Below are 14579 nucleotides of genomic sequence, written 5' to 3'. Positions count from 1 at the left end.
AATGGGAGAGTTCGAAACCAGCTGACATTTTAGTTTGCGACTAGAGCGAGCGATATTTGGACGCTCGCTCAGATTTATCAAAGCGTTTTACCTGAGTATAAAATCCATTTGGACAGCATTTCTGCGTGTCCGGACTTGTCTCACAGTGTAATAATGTATTTGAAGAGAAAAAGACACGATTATCGAAGTGTGATATTATAGCGTAGGTGTTATTAAGTGGAGTTGACGACTAAGTTTGCTAATAAAAAAAGGTATGTCTTTCCATATGTTTGGGTTCCACTGTGGTTTCACCGCATAATATACATGATCGGACAGCTATTTTCTTAGTGTTCGTGTTAATTTTGCTTGCCGTGTGATCCTCTACGGATTTAGAAAGTTATTAGATATACAGGTTTGGCATGTTACTCGGGCAGTTTGCAGAGTATTTTGTTGCATTTAAGTTCTTTACAGAGAGTATACAACGTATATTGGCTGGTTATTAGCATACATACTTTATTTACTGAAGTATATTTCCGTGAAAAACAACAAAAGTGATTCAGGAATTTTACTTCTAGTAATGAAAGTATAACTGTGGAGTGTGAATTGATCCTACAGGATAAATCAGCTGTGGTTTTTTTTTTTTTACTGGGTCTTGGACCAAAGCACAACTTTATTATAACGGGTTAAGCTCTCAGCCAAGCCCTTTAGACCTGTCCGTCAGTCCGGTTAGTGTTGTGCTTTTTTTATCGATTTTACCGGTTTGAAATCTAGATTGTGTACGTGAACCTATGTTGGAAGAACGGTAAATATTCACCTTTTGAACAAATTGTTTAATCTTCGTATGTGTGTTTGACGTGTTTATTATTACTTTAGATTTCTGTTAACATTTGTTTTGTTTGATTATACAATGAAGTCATATGGCATTAAATTGTTTATTCGGTCTTAATTGCTTTAAATTACCGTTGCATTCGTAAAACCTGAGACTTTGTTCAATAGTGAACTTTGGATCTTCATTTTGAATGATGACAGTAACTAGTATTTTGCCTGTCTCGCACCCGAACAGCTGTTTTTGTGACGTCAGAATCGGCCATTTTGTATCTAACATGGCGGTTGAGGCTACTCCTAGTTTTAAAAAAAAATATATTATGAACCTACGGTAAAAGCAGGCTTAAATTAGTTTTATACATTTAGTCAATTTTTCTAAGAAATATTAAATAATTTGAATTAGGTATACCTGGTCTTTTTGGCTGATGCCTCGTGGTGTGATGGCTGAATCGTGTAGTCTTTTCTGATGAAAAGACTACATGATTTTGACGTATCTATTATTGAAAATTGCTTTAAAAAATAGTAACTACCTACCTATTACTTTTGAAACTAAAAGAATGTAATTGAACATCCTATGCTATACATATAATTGTCAGTATTTGCTATAATTTATTATTGAAAAGGATTTTTTAATAAAAAGGCACATCATGATCGCTTACTCTAATGCAAAAAACGAAGTATAGGTATGTAGTAACTACCTACATTGACCTTGGACCAAATAAATTATTACAGATGATGGAAAAGTCTAAAAAAAGTCTTTATCCATAATTTGGAAAATTATTCCTATAATACATTTTTTGTTTCATTTTATTGATTTAGGACAGGTAAATACGTAGTTTTGTAATTTTATTTACTGTTGTTTATCTAATGCAAATTAGGTATGTTAGTTTTCAATTTGCATATTTAATTTATTATTCTGCATAATTACTAGCTACAGCTACAGCTGATACTTAAATTTGGGGAAAAATGGTGTTTAATATACTCAGGTTAACAATTTAAAATTGCGAATTGGTCCGCTAAAACTATTAATCACTGTCTCGTTTCGATATCGTAGACCTTGACTTTAAAAGTAATTTGACATTAAACAGCTATTATAGCTACAGTAACTTTCACCAACGCCTTACGTGCTTATCACACTGAAGCGGATCCGTACGCCGCTCCGATGTGCGAACGAGACAGCGCTACGCTTGTATATAACGATGTCTCGCTCACACATCAGAGCAGTGGAACCGTATAGAAGCCCGCCTTACCTACAAGACAAGTAAGAAACTGCCTAGGTTCTATTCGAATCGAATGAAAGAAAGGAAACCGACGCCTTTGTGTGACGATGAGTGATGATCGTATGAAGGACGTAAGTGGTGTAGCTTTTTAATACCGTGCGTCAAACACTGTCATTGTCACGCTGTTATGAGAATAAGATCATTTTGAGTACACCCAACTTAAAGATATTTTTCTCTCAATGGAAATGTATTCTGTACTTTGGACTCGGAAATCTTATTTCCGGGTAGATCGACATGAAGGGCTGCCAAAACGGATGTCAACAATCTGTCAATCAACCATGATTTTGTACTACTCTACTAGTTATAAATCTTACTTTTGGATGTCTTTAGACTTTTAAACTCTGTAGTCCAATCGGTCGCTATATTCGCACTGACTTGTGGCTGTCTAACTACCTAAGTATATGCCTGTTTTTATTTGAAAATTTTGGTAATAAATATTTGGCATGGTATGGTAAAATCGATAGGTAAACCCGGTTTTGTTTACCGCATAGCACATTGTCGGTTGCACATTAGTTTGGTTTTTTCAAACATGGGTATTTCGAACACGCACATAAAGACAGGTGTTGTATGGAAACATTAAGTGTTTTAAAACGACAATATTTTTTGGACCTTAATTCACATTATCCCTTTTTCGTCCCCTATTTTACATACGAAGACCATTATAAAAACAGTATATATATTAGCATAAAGTAGTAAATCTAAAAATACCTTGTAGTGATGTAAACTAAGACGTAAAACATTTATCTACCTTCTACGTAAAGTCAACAAACTTGGTTTCTTTTCTCAATCACAGCTGTGCAGTATACATCAATTGGTTCAGTTCGAAAATAGCCTAAGCTATATACCTATATTCCATTAAAACCTGAAAGTCTGTGTTAGTTGAGTGTCAAACAAGGTAAATGTAATACCTAACAATTTAAAAACTGCGTCGTAAGTTAGGCGATTGCGTTGATGGCCTTTAAGATGGAGGTACGATCTTTTCTTGAAGGTTTGAAGGTCATATCGGTCCGGAAATACCGCAGGCGACAGTTTCCACAGTTTAGTTTGCCGAGGCAGGATGTTTCTGGAGAAACGCACAGTAGAAGACTGCCAACCATCTAGGTATAAGTGGTGAAGATGGAAATGTCGTCGTGTATTGTTTTAAGTATATGTTCAGTCTCTGTACTTCACATCCCCGATATATTACCAGGTAAACGTTTGATTTATTGTTTATGTATTTACAGATTAACCAGGGAAATTACCTTATAAATTAATAATAAAACAGTTGTCTCTTATTCCCTTCTGATTGTATAATTATTGCAAGTGCAATTATAAGCAGCCGTGATAGACTTAATTTATGTCTAGGCAAAGATAGTGCTATCTTACCGTGTTTACAGTGGACAAGTCATTTGTACCGATTAAAAGTATAATGAGCTAAAATGGCGGAGGCAGCTTCGTATTCCGGAGTATCGATTTTCCGGATTTTATTGTTTAATATATTTACAAGCTTTTATTTAGTTTCACCTCGTTTTCTGTAATCAAATCTTGGAAGTTAAATTAGACCCCCTTCCCATTATTCAATTGAGTTGAAATTTCGTATATTAGTTGACTGTTGAGAGAAAAGTAAAGTCAAAGTATTACCACATCAGCTCGTAAAGGCTCTCTTTGCTTTGTACTTCTTAAACTGATAAGAAATATGTAATTTATCCTCATGTGTGGCAAAGGAATCTGATGCAAATTCTGTGTTGTTTGCTCATGTTGGCTGATAGAATTGACTTTAAAATGATGATTTTGAATGATAAATATGTAATAACGTTGATTTGAATTTGATTTGTAATGTTTTTGTAACAGTATTTTCCTCGCGTTTGTGTGGTGAATTTTTTTGTTTCAGTCGGGAGCTAACTTTGATTTACCCTCGTTTTAAAATCCTCACAACGCTCAAGATTCCACTTTTCGATCCATTCGCTTCAGCACGCGGGGTTTAACAATAACTTTAACCTCTTGAAAATCAAATAACTATAGTTAAGTTTGTGATAATATTCCATATCTTTAGAGTGCAAGAAGTAAAAATAAACTTTTTTTACTATCGGACTATCATAATGCTCATATTCAGCTAATATTGTAAGACGTTAAGTCAAAGTCATTGTTGTTTAATATTGAATGCATTAAAAAACATACCTACCTGTGTTGTCAATAATGTTGTTAATGTGTTAACATAGCATTATTGACCTACAACTGATAACTACAGTGACTACATTGAATGATATTTCAATAACATATTTATAAAAAACATGTTTTTGAGCTTGAGCAAAATATGTGCACTTTAATATAAACACTATTTATAGTTATTAATAGATCGCAGTTGATAAGTAAAAAATAATTGTTTTGTGACAATTTTATACACAAATCCACCTAGCCTCTAAGCAAAACTTGTACCGTCAAAGAATTTAATTTCAGTACCATTTCCACAGTGACAATAGTATGAGGTCCCTAGTGAATTTCATATTGATCGTCACTGTGACAATGTACGAAATGCTACTGAAATTAAATTCTTTGACTGTACTATGGGTACTAGGCTAACGATATACATAGTTATGTACATAAACACATACTTATATGCATAGGTAACAATGGTAACATCCATAACCCAGGAACAAAATTTGTTATAAACAAACAAATACATGCACTTACCAGGATTAGAACCCGGGACCTCCTGCTGCGTAGGCAGTCACTGCCGACTAGGCTAGGCTAGGAGGCCGTTAAAATAACGTTAAATCAGTTACAAAATACACGCTAACAAAATAGTCGCTTTTAATTAAAATACACATAAAAACGTAACATAAGTCAATTACCAGCAAAATACTGGTTGGGATTTATTTCAGACATTCACGTCATCAGCAAAATAACGGAAGTTCAATGGTTTATGACCTTCACGCATAAAGCTACTTGGGTGCCAAATTTTATTATGCCACTTTTACCGGTTTTCCGGCTTTACTTCGATATGTTCAAAATTGTAGTGCTTCCTTTCAGTTATGTGTCAAATTTTATTAGGACACGCATACTGGTTTTCAATATTACTTGTGTAATATATCGCTGGCCCAATATTACAGGGTTCTATGTTTCACTTTTATTGAACTGAAATTTGAACATTGTCATAGTGACATTAAGTTGAATTTCAACTATCTTGAAAATGTAACATAGACCCCTGTAATATTGGGCCAGCGATAGGCCAATGAGTTCGCATTACTAGCGTATCGTCGAACGCCCTTCGGAGTGCGTAGCCCGGTCGTGAACCTCAGGTTTTAAACGATTGCAGCGCCATCTGCGCGCGTTTAACCTCGTGGTAATAATTTACCGGTAATCCGGTTGGCATTGTCCCCACACTAGCGTATCATCGAACGCCCTTCGGAGTGCATAGCCCGGTCGCGAACCTCAGATTTTAAACGACTGCAGCGCCATCTGCGCGCGTTTAACCTCCTCGTACTAATTTACCGGTATTCCAGTTGGCAATGTCCCCACACTAGCGTATAGCCGAACGCCCTTCGGAGTTCGTAGCCCGGTCGCGAACCTCAGGTTTTAAACGATTGCAGCGCCATCTGTGCGCGTTTAACCTCCTCGTACTAATTTACCGGTATTCCAGTTGGCAATGTCCCCACACTAGCGTATCGCCGAACGCCCTTCGGAGTGAGTAGCCCGGTCGCGAATCTCAGGTTTTAAACGATTGCAGCGCCATCTGCGAGTGTTTATTCATCGTAATAATTTACCGGTATTCCGGCATTGTCCCCAGTTCTCCACACTATAGCGTATCGCCGTACGCCCTTCGGAGTGCGTGGCCCGGTCGCGAACCTCAGGTTTTTCAACTTTTTTTATTACTAAGGCCTTTTTACTTTCGAAACGACTTTCTTTTACTGGAAAGTCTCAGGTAGTCATTGTTTTATTTGAAACTGTTGAGTTTTTAGACTTTTTAGCTCGCTTTTTGGTCTGGGGCAACAATGTAGTCTGTACGTAGCCAATTTTATTTAAGAAATAATTTTGGCAAATTACGTTTTTCAGGTTTTGTTATATCACGTTTTCACGAAAGGGCGTAATTTTTAGTGATTGCCTATATTTTGCTCTAAATCAGTATAGTAATTTTGGCGTAGTATAATAATTTGCTTGGCGTAATATTAGTAAACGTTATTAGGTATATAAACACAGTGAGTAGTTAAGTTACATATAATTATTCATTTATTTTTTAACACCGCATAACCTTATTTTTTTTTCTATCAATTTTTAATTTTAATTTTAGAACTTTTAATTTTATTAGATTTTTAGTATAATTTTGTTATGTGTAGATTTTTAGTATAATTTTGTTATGTGTAGATTTTTAGTATAATTTTGTTATGTGTTGTTGTTACACTACTATAATTCATATAGGTATTCGTCAGTAAGTCAGTATTAATGTGACTGTCACTCCGGTGTATGAGTGAGACAGCGCTATGCACATATTATAGCGATGTCTCGCTCGCACACCACATCCTTTTTTCTTTAATTTCGCATCCAATATGAAGACCGCCTTTTTTAAAATATTTAATACTACGTCGGTGGCAAATAAGCATATGGCCCGCCTGATGGTAAGCAGGTAGCGTAATATGTACGCCTGCAATTCCAGAGGAGTAAGATGCGCGTTGCCGAACCTAACCCCCCCCCCCCCCCCCCCCCCTCTGCCCTAGTTGACTGGCTGGCTACGCCCTTGGTGATTCCCATGGCAAAGGAAATGAACCCCCGCGGTGTATAATTTTGACCGAGTGTACGCTTAAGTACATTGTCCCTGTTTATTGACCTATGCACAAAAATACATTTACAGTTTTGAACCTTACCCCTTTGAAATAAGGCGAAAAATGGAAATATATATCGACCGGACAAAAAGGTTCAATACAGTTATGTACAGAAATGGATCAATGAACGATCGTAGCGCGCAATATCAAGTATCAAGCGCGGAATTATGCTTTATTTAATACAACTGCCTCCTAACTTAGTCCGTAGTATCCCGGCCTACGAAGGGGGCGGCGGGGGGGCCGCATTTGAACTCTAGGGGGCAGCTGCCCCCTGCCTGTACCTTGAAGAGATATACTTTGGGACGAGGTAAATTTGTGTAAAAGTGTAATATTTAACGAGTCTATAAATTGTCCCACTGCCAGCAGTGCACCCCCTAGTGCCCCTAGTGCTAGTGCGTTTGTGGTGTGTGTGGTGTGTGGTTTGCCCAGGCAAAGGCCTCCCCCTAGACTTCCAATTTTCTCGATGAACTACAGTACTCATACTTAGTATATATTAATATATATTACGGATCTGGGACTTTTTTAATATTGATAATTGAGTAAAATTGCCGCAAGTCACACGCGAGCGTGACGCAATGATAAATGCTAATTGAAAAATGGTAGCCATATCTAAAGGTGGGTAGTGAGAAAATACTCAGGAGTAATTAACTCAATTTAGCAGTATTTACTCGGTTATACCCAAATTGGTGGATATAAACTATGAGTGCTGAAAGGGGCATATAAAGTTGAAATATAGGTGTATTTTCTTAGCCGCTACTGCATTAAGTACTCAAAATTGTATGAAATACCGAAAGATACAGATTATAGGCAAGTCTCCCGGACTCTTCTTACTTATTTTCGACCTGTTTGTTACATGCACATGCATGTGTTATAAATATAAGTATAGGTGCATATAGACCTGCATTGTCTGCGTGCATTAACCCTGCGGGGTTAGACCTATTTAACTTAAAGGTCGGGCTTTGACCGGGTGAATGCTGCAACCCTTTTAACGCTGCGTTTAAAGTATCTACTTAACTTGTAAAAATAAAAATTAATGGATTCATTATTTAAGATGAGCTAACGCAGTTTTTCTATTCGTCGACTGTAATGGTTGAATGAAGATTTCGTATACCAAACTATAATTGCGATCTTTTGGTACACTGTAGTCAACTATAAAAAAAATTACCAATCACGAGCCGCCGCGCTCCTACAGAACGGGGGACGGGCGGGCGGGGGTCTCGCGCGTTTATGTCTTGTACTATATTTTTGTCTACTTATCAATTTGATTAATTATTTAGGTTTTATAGTTAAAAAAGGATTAGTTTAGATAACTCGTAGAAAAGGTATTGTATACAATAGTGATATAATTAAGCTTTTCAATCTCGTACCTTACTTAGGCAACGAAGCTTGCTGAGTACACGGCACTCGAACAAAAAGCTCTCTAATTATATCACGGTTGTATAAAATACTATTTTATATTACACTAACACTATTTTATAAATTCAATGTAAATGTAACTAATTATTAGTTGTCAAAGCGGACCCCAAGCTCCCTTGAGCCGTGGCAATATGCCGGGACAACGCTAGGAAAAAAGAAAAAAAGAATGTAAATGTAACTAACAACTACATATGGATTTATATCAATATAAAATTCTTATATTTATTTATTTATATATGTCCCATATTGTAGAGTTTGTAGAGGTTACAAATAAAGCGGTGGTGGCTGAGTGGATATGACGTCCGACTTTCAATCCGGAGGTCGCGGGTTCAAATCCTGGCTCGTACCAATGAGTTTTTCGGAACTTATGTACGGAATATCATTTGATATTTACCACTAGCTTTCCGGTGAAGGAAAACATCGTGAGGAAACCTGCATGCATCTGCGAAGAAATTCAAAGGTGTATGTGAAGTCCCCAATCCGCATTGGGCTAGCGTGGGGACTATAGCCCGAGCCCTGTCGCGCATGAGAGGAGGCCTGTGCCCAGCAGTGGGACGTATATAGGCTGAATTATTATTTTATCATTATTATTGTAGAGGTTATGGTACCTTGTATTTATATTGAATTCTTACACATTTTAATCAAGGGTCATTTTTATGAAAAAAATCACACTGAGACGGTATTTTCAAGGGCAGACTCCAATCAAAATATTGAAATGTTGTTTGCCCGGCAGAATAAAAAAATCTCGAAAACATGACATCTAATTTTCATTTATTTTCAGTTGTAAGTAAATGATTAACCTGAGTATTATTTTAGTACAAAATAAGCTGGTGATAGGTATTTCCGATAGATCAGTACCCCTAGTGTAAATTTGATCGACATCATAACGTGACGAACGCGTTTGCGTTAAGTCTCATTTTGTATAGGATTTTGAGTTTCCAAAACGTCCCGCTTGGCACGCTCTTTCTAAATCCAATACAAAATGAGACTAAACGCAAACGCGTACGTCACGTTTCGAAATCGAATTTATTTACACTAGGGGTACTGACGAGCAAAATATTAAACAGAAGAATATTATCAGAGTAGGTAATTTAGATAAGGTAAAATAAAAATAAAAAATAAATAAAAGGCTTTTATTTCAGGCAGTCAGTACCCATAGTGCATACAAAGTTATTATTACTAAATTAAAACTAAACTAAACTAAATTGACACTGTAAAGGGGTGCCACTCATGTTAAAATTAAATTAGAATTAAGTATAACATTAAAATTTTAATTTTATATGGTAAAAATCCAATATTAATATATGAAGACGTTTTTGATAAACATATTGATTCTTCTCCTTTTTTATTGTGAATTCACAGTACAATTTATAAGTTACAGATGTCAGACCGCAATGAAAAATTAACTGTGATCAACTCTGTCTAACGTGGGACTCGAACCCACATCTTTGGATTGCTGGTTACCTCACCAATATTTAAATTTTATTTCAGTACTTGTCTCGACACTCTTATCAATCCTCTGAATTTATGTTCTTTACAAATTATCAATTTCCATTTCAAAGCACGTTCACATATTTCACAACATTTTGCAATATATTTTTTCAAAATGTTGTGAAATAGGTGAATGTTATTATTTTTCACATAAGCTAACGAAATAGGAGTGCCCATTTATGCAGAAAAGGGTCATTCAATCTGAAGAAAGTTGTATAGTACACTTTATGTCTACAAGATAGACGTGAACCTAAATAATTGCTGATACATGTTGGGATTGTTGGGTTCGGTTAAGGTGCCACAGGCGATTTCTAAATTCATTGGCATACGAACATATTATAAATATTTATAATCTTTTGCACCATGTGGTATTCCCGTGTTTCCCTTTTACGATAAGCCGACTAATGACTAAGTATTTCACAATCTGGCGTCCGATGACTACTAACTTCCTGTTTTGACATGTCATGACTTAAAAATGTAGTACATTCCTTGCTATTTAGACGGAATAAGGGGCTTATTGTACCAACAAATAACAATTAATGAACTGGGGCCCATTTCTCGAACGTTATTAGTCTAATCACTGACCTATCACACATAGACAGTTAGTCCTCATAAGGCTAATCTGCCAAAAGTGAAGCCGAAACACGATCGATGTGTGCGTGCGACGCTCGTGTCTTACGCTCAGCGACACACACATATATACAAAAACGGGTTGCCAGAGTTCATTTATTCCCCTTAAAGTAGATGGATTTTAACCACATCCTTATACTTGGCTATCAATCATTTGGGAGTGTGTATGTAGATATTAAATTTATAGCAAAAGCTTTCAAGGTTTCTTTTAAGGACTTTGCATTTCTGTACTTTATGAAATAATGTTTAAATAAAAAACGTTTATTTTTTTATTTTACAAATGTGCACAAATAATAGCTGGTAGAATTGACTTTGGAATAATGATTTTAAATGATAAATATTTAATGACGATCATTTGGATTCGATTTGGTTTGATTTTATTTGATATCTTACATTTAATATTTTCTTCGGGTTGGTATGGTGAAAAGTTTTGTGTTTCACTTGGGGCAAAATTTGTTTAACTCTCGTAACTTGAAACCCTCGCAACGCTCAAGATTCCATTTTTAGAAATTTTGGGATCTTTATCTACTTAGCTCGATAATATTGCTAATTAGCACGAGCGGTTAAACAACAACTTTCCCTCTTGTAAAACAAATAACTATTTATCGTCAGTACTAGTAATTGTACCTGCCGGCCTAGCCAAGGTTGCAATCGCTATTGCTTCGACAACGAAACGCTTTGTGTCTCTCTATCAGTCTTCCATATAAGTGCGACAGTGACAGTTGCGTTTCGTTTTTACAGACCTTAACTGTAACACCTGTGTTCCACAAATAAAAATTACTTTACTTGCTCATCAAAATGGCGAGAGCATATTCGACTATGTTTAGTCGGTTTCCATATTGCATCGTTCCTATTTAATCTAATTTTTTCCATCCATCTCGCAGACAGTAGCGGATCAGTCGGAAATCTAAAACGAATATCACACAAAATAAAAATATGAATTTAAACTGTAATTTTATAAAAGACAAAACATAATTTGAAATAAAAGAATGAAAAACTAAAAAAGAATATTTTCTATAGTCATACAAGGAACTTAAAGTAAGCATATTAATTTTATCAATGTAATCGTCATGCCTCATTTGCAGGAAAAAAGATTTATATCACCTGGCAACATTTATAAGTAATGGCGGCTGACGAAAATTTGGATTTTTGTATTTACAATTACGTAAAAATATCACATTAAACTGGATACTTACGCGTGAAATGTTATATCAGGCGGTTTGTTTTTATTCACTGATGTGTTGTGACACCAATTCACCGCACAAACAACCATCTTTCGTGTATTTTTTAATTTATAACCGGGAGGTGTACACAAACCAACTCTACCTTGAGTACTGCGAGGGCCGTTCGGATACGATGACACGAGGGCGACATAATGTCGCCCTCGAAATGGCTTCACTAGGGATGTACAGACTAGGCATCTAGGCTAGTTATAAATCTATGAGTCTAATATTATTAGTGTGTGCTATGGTAGTCCATACGACTTCACAGTTCTTGGACTAATAATATTAGTCTAATACCTTTCGAGAAATGGGGCCCTGATCTTGCAGCTGTCATGTCATACCATAGATAGTGGAGTCAGAATGGCGTGTGTACCTAAATAACATTAAATGAATAGCATACCATATTTTTGTACCTAATTTGTACTATTTAGTACCTCCTTTAAAATAATTTGTACCTCACGGTACATAAAGTTATCATCAAAAACAGTACACGCGTCATCGTGGATGACACGAAGTATACATACACACAAACAAAGATTTTATGCATACGACATTATATTAGTTCTAGAGATCTCCGTCTTAGGGGGACGATATTTTTAGACTTCGTATTAAAAGTTCTTGGACTGGACTTAAAGAATTAAAGAGCTTTCACGTACCAGGACTTAAGAAACCACAACACAGCTACTGCATGACGTAACCCAACACGTATAATTGCGCGCTGTTACCAGGGGAGCATAAAAAGTGTGTTTTTGTCGAAAGCTGAAGGCGGTTGAACCTTGGGTCAACAGACCCGAGGCATCCTGGTTTTTTATCGTGTCCTGGTGATTGTGAATTCTACGTTTAGGCCAAGTTTGCTGATGTTTTTTGACTAGGCTTTGCCCACGACTGCGCAGAAGTCGTTAGTTAACAATCTTACAGTACATAGTAGCACTTTACGTATTTATGTCGATAATCTAATACTGTAAAAAGTGTAAAACGTTGTGCGAAAAACGTGCGAATAGGTAATTCGCAACTCGTGTCGATTTAAAACACTCCCTCCTCCATTATCCATATTTGAAACCTCAATTGTTGAAAGTCACCTTCTTCTTTTAATAAATAGCTTCCATCTTAAGATTTTGCCAATGTTAAGCGTGCTCGCGGAGCATGGCATTGGCAAAATCATCATATTGTTTTGCTTTTAGTTAATTTTGCAAATTTTTACGTTAGTTCACTGCATAAATAAGCTAAGTAAACAAAAATCATGACGAAAAAAAACATTCTCGAGGTCACTTTGCCATTGTGAAGTTCAATCACAAATCTGAAAATGATCTAAAAATTAATAATACTTGACGGATGTGTATGGGATGATCTGCCGACACCATACTTAAAGTATAATCAGTTCCTTGATTGTGCAGTCATGTGCAATTCCAGATATTCCAATACCAGAAAAACATGAGTCATATAAGTTATGTGTAACAGTAACTAAAGAGCATATTACATAATGAGATTACTTACGAGCAATGGCTTCCGTTACGCGATGCTCAGTAACATAATAACTACTATTTATTGTACTTTTTTTGTATATTGTACTGATGTCCGCTCATGTAATAGCAAGAGTGGAAAAACATCTTCTGTTCGTTCCGGTCGGAGTGGAAAAAATTGCAAAACATCCTTATTCTTTTGGTAACGTCTGGTCCCGAAATCATGCGACGATATTTGACCTACTTTTGACCCTCCCCTTTGGTGATAATTGATGATTGTAACGCTACCCAACGCTGAAATTGCAATATCATCATCGAGCTCATCTGATGATGGACACAGGAGGTGGCTATAGGAACTCAGTGATAAACAACGCAATCTAATTTTGTTGGGATGAGTATTAGTTGCCTGTTGAAAGAAAAGCACAGCACAGTCAACGATAAAGCTCATTGCCTCGTTTGGATTCCTCACTCTATACAATAGTGACGAATTACTAAGTAATCCAAGCCTAAATATAATCCCTGTTAGGCCCGGCGCTCACTATCGGCATTGCACGGCAAGGGATCATTCGGCATATTATATATAGTCCTCCTCATCGTTTTCGATGACGGCGACCCTAAATAAACATGGACGTTGTCTAGCATGAGCCCTAATGTGGCTGGCTAGGCCGAACTTGCTCTTAAATACTCTATTGCACGCGTGACAATAAAGTTGGCCAGCTGCGTTGAACGTGTACACGTAGGAGGGCTTAGGTCTCTCTTTCCGTAACTGGCGTTTTATGCCTAGGCTAGTGAGGCGGTTATCTTTGAATGTTTTGACACCGTTATTACTGAGGCATACTCAGGCATGCCAAGGGGTCCTCAGGCATGTCGAGGTGTGCTTGGGAATGCCGAGGCATCCCTCAGGCGTTCTTAGGCATACCAAGGTGTCCAGAAATGCTAAGAACGCCTCGGCATGTCTAAGACGCCTTGGCATGCCTGAGTATGCCTCGGTAATATGCCGAATGATTCCTTGCCGTGCCATGCCGAATAGTGGGCGCTGGGTTTTAGTATACATACATGGTGTGCGTTTTTTTTGCGAGACAATTCGTCGGATGCCATTGTTCACCCGTCCTTCAAGATTCAAGTTACTTTATATAGCTCGTGTAATGAAACAACTTCTGAAAATGGTGGTTCGTACTAACAATACTGACCAAATTTAGATTTACGGATGTCCAGTTAATTCTGTCCGTGGTACTTTGGAGTGTCGTGTTTTGTGTACGTAGGATGTTCGCCTACTACAGGTACATGCTTGAATATAAAGTCACTGAATGATTAAAAAAAGTTGTTACCTAGTTTTCTTACGCACTACTTCTTTCGGACTCGCCCACCGAGGGTTCCGTACATATTAAACTTTTTTATGGTTTTCTGATTTTTCCCTGTATTTGTAGTTTACTTGCCAAATTTCATATAGTTCTAGGCCAACGGGAAGTAACATATAAA

The 14579-nt window shown here is 36.8% G+C and overlaps 1 protein-coding gene across 1 annotated transcript in view; it reads left to right on the top strand.

The window, feature by feature from the left end:
* Positions 1-24: 24 nt before the first annotated feature.
* The window catches only part of LOC133532004 (protein Atossa), a 94181-nt gene continuing 79626 nt past the window's right edge, over positions 25-14579 (top strand). Inside the window, exon 1 of the mRNA XM_061870480.1 lies at positions 25-251. The gene's annotated coding sequence lies outside the window, so the exon portion shown is untranslated. The remainder of the gene's footprint in view (positions 252-14579) is intronic.

This window comes from Cydia pomonella, chromosome 26 (assembly GCF_033807575.1).
Source record: "Cydia pomonella isolate Wapato2018A chromosome 26, ilCydPomo1, whole genome shotgun sequence".
Lineage (NCBI taxonomy): Eukaryota > Metazoa > Arthropoda > Insecta > Lepidoptera > Tortricidae > Cydia > Cydia pomonella.
Note: the sequence above shows the minus strand (reverse complement) of the source record. Positions and strands in the feature narration are given on the sequence as shown.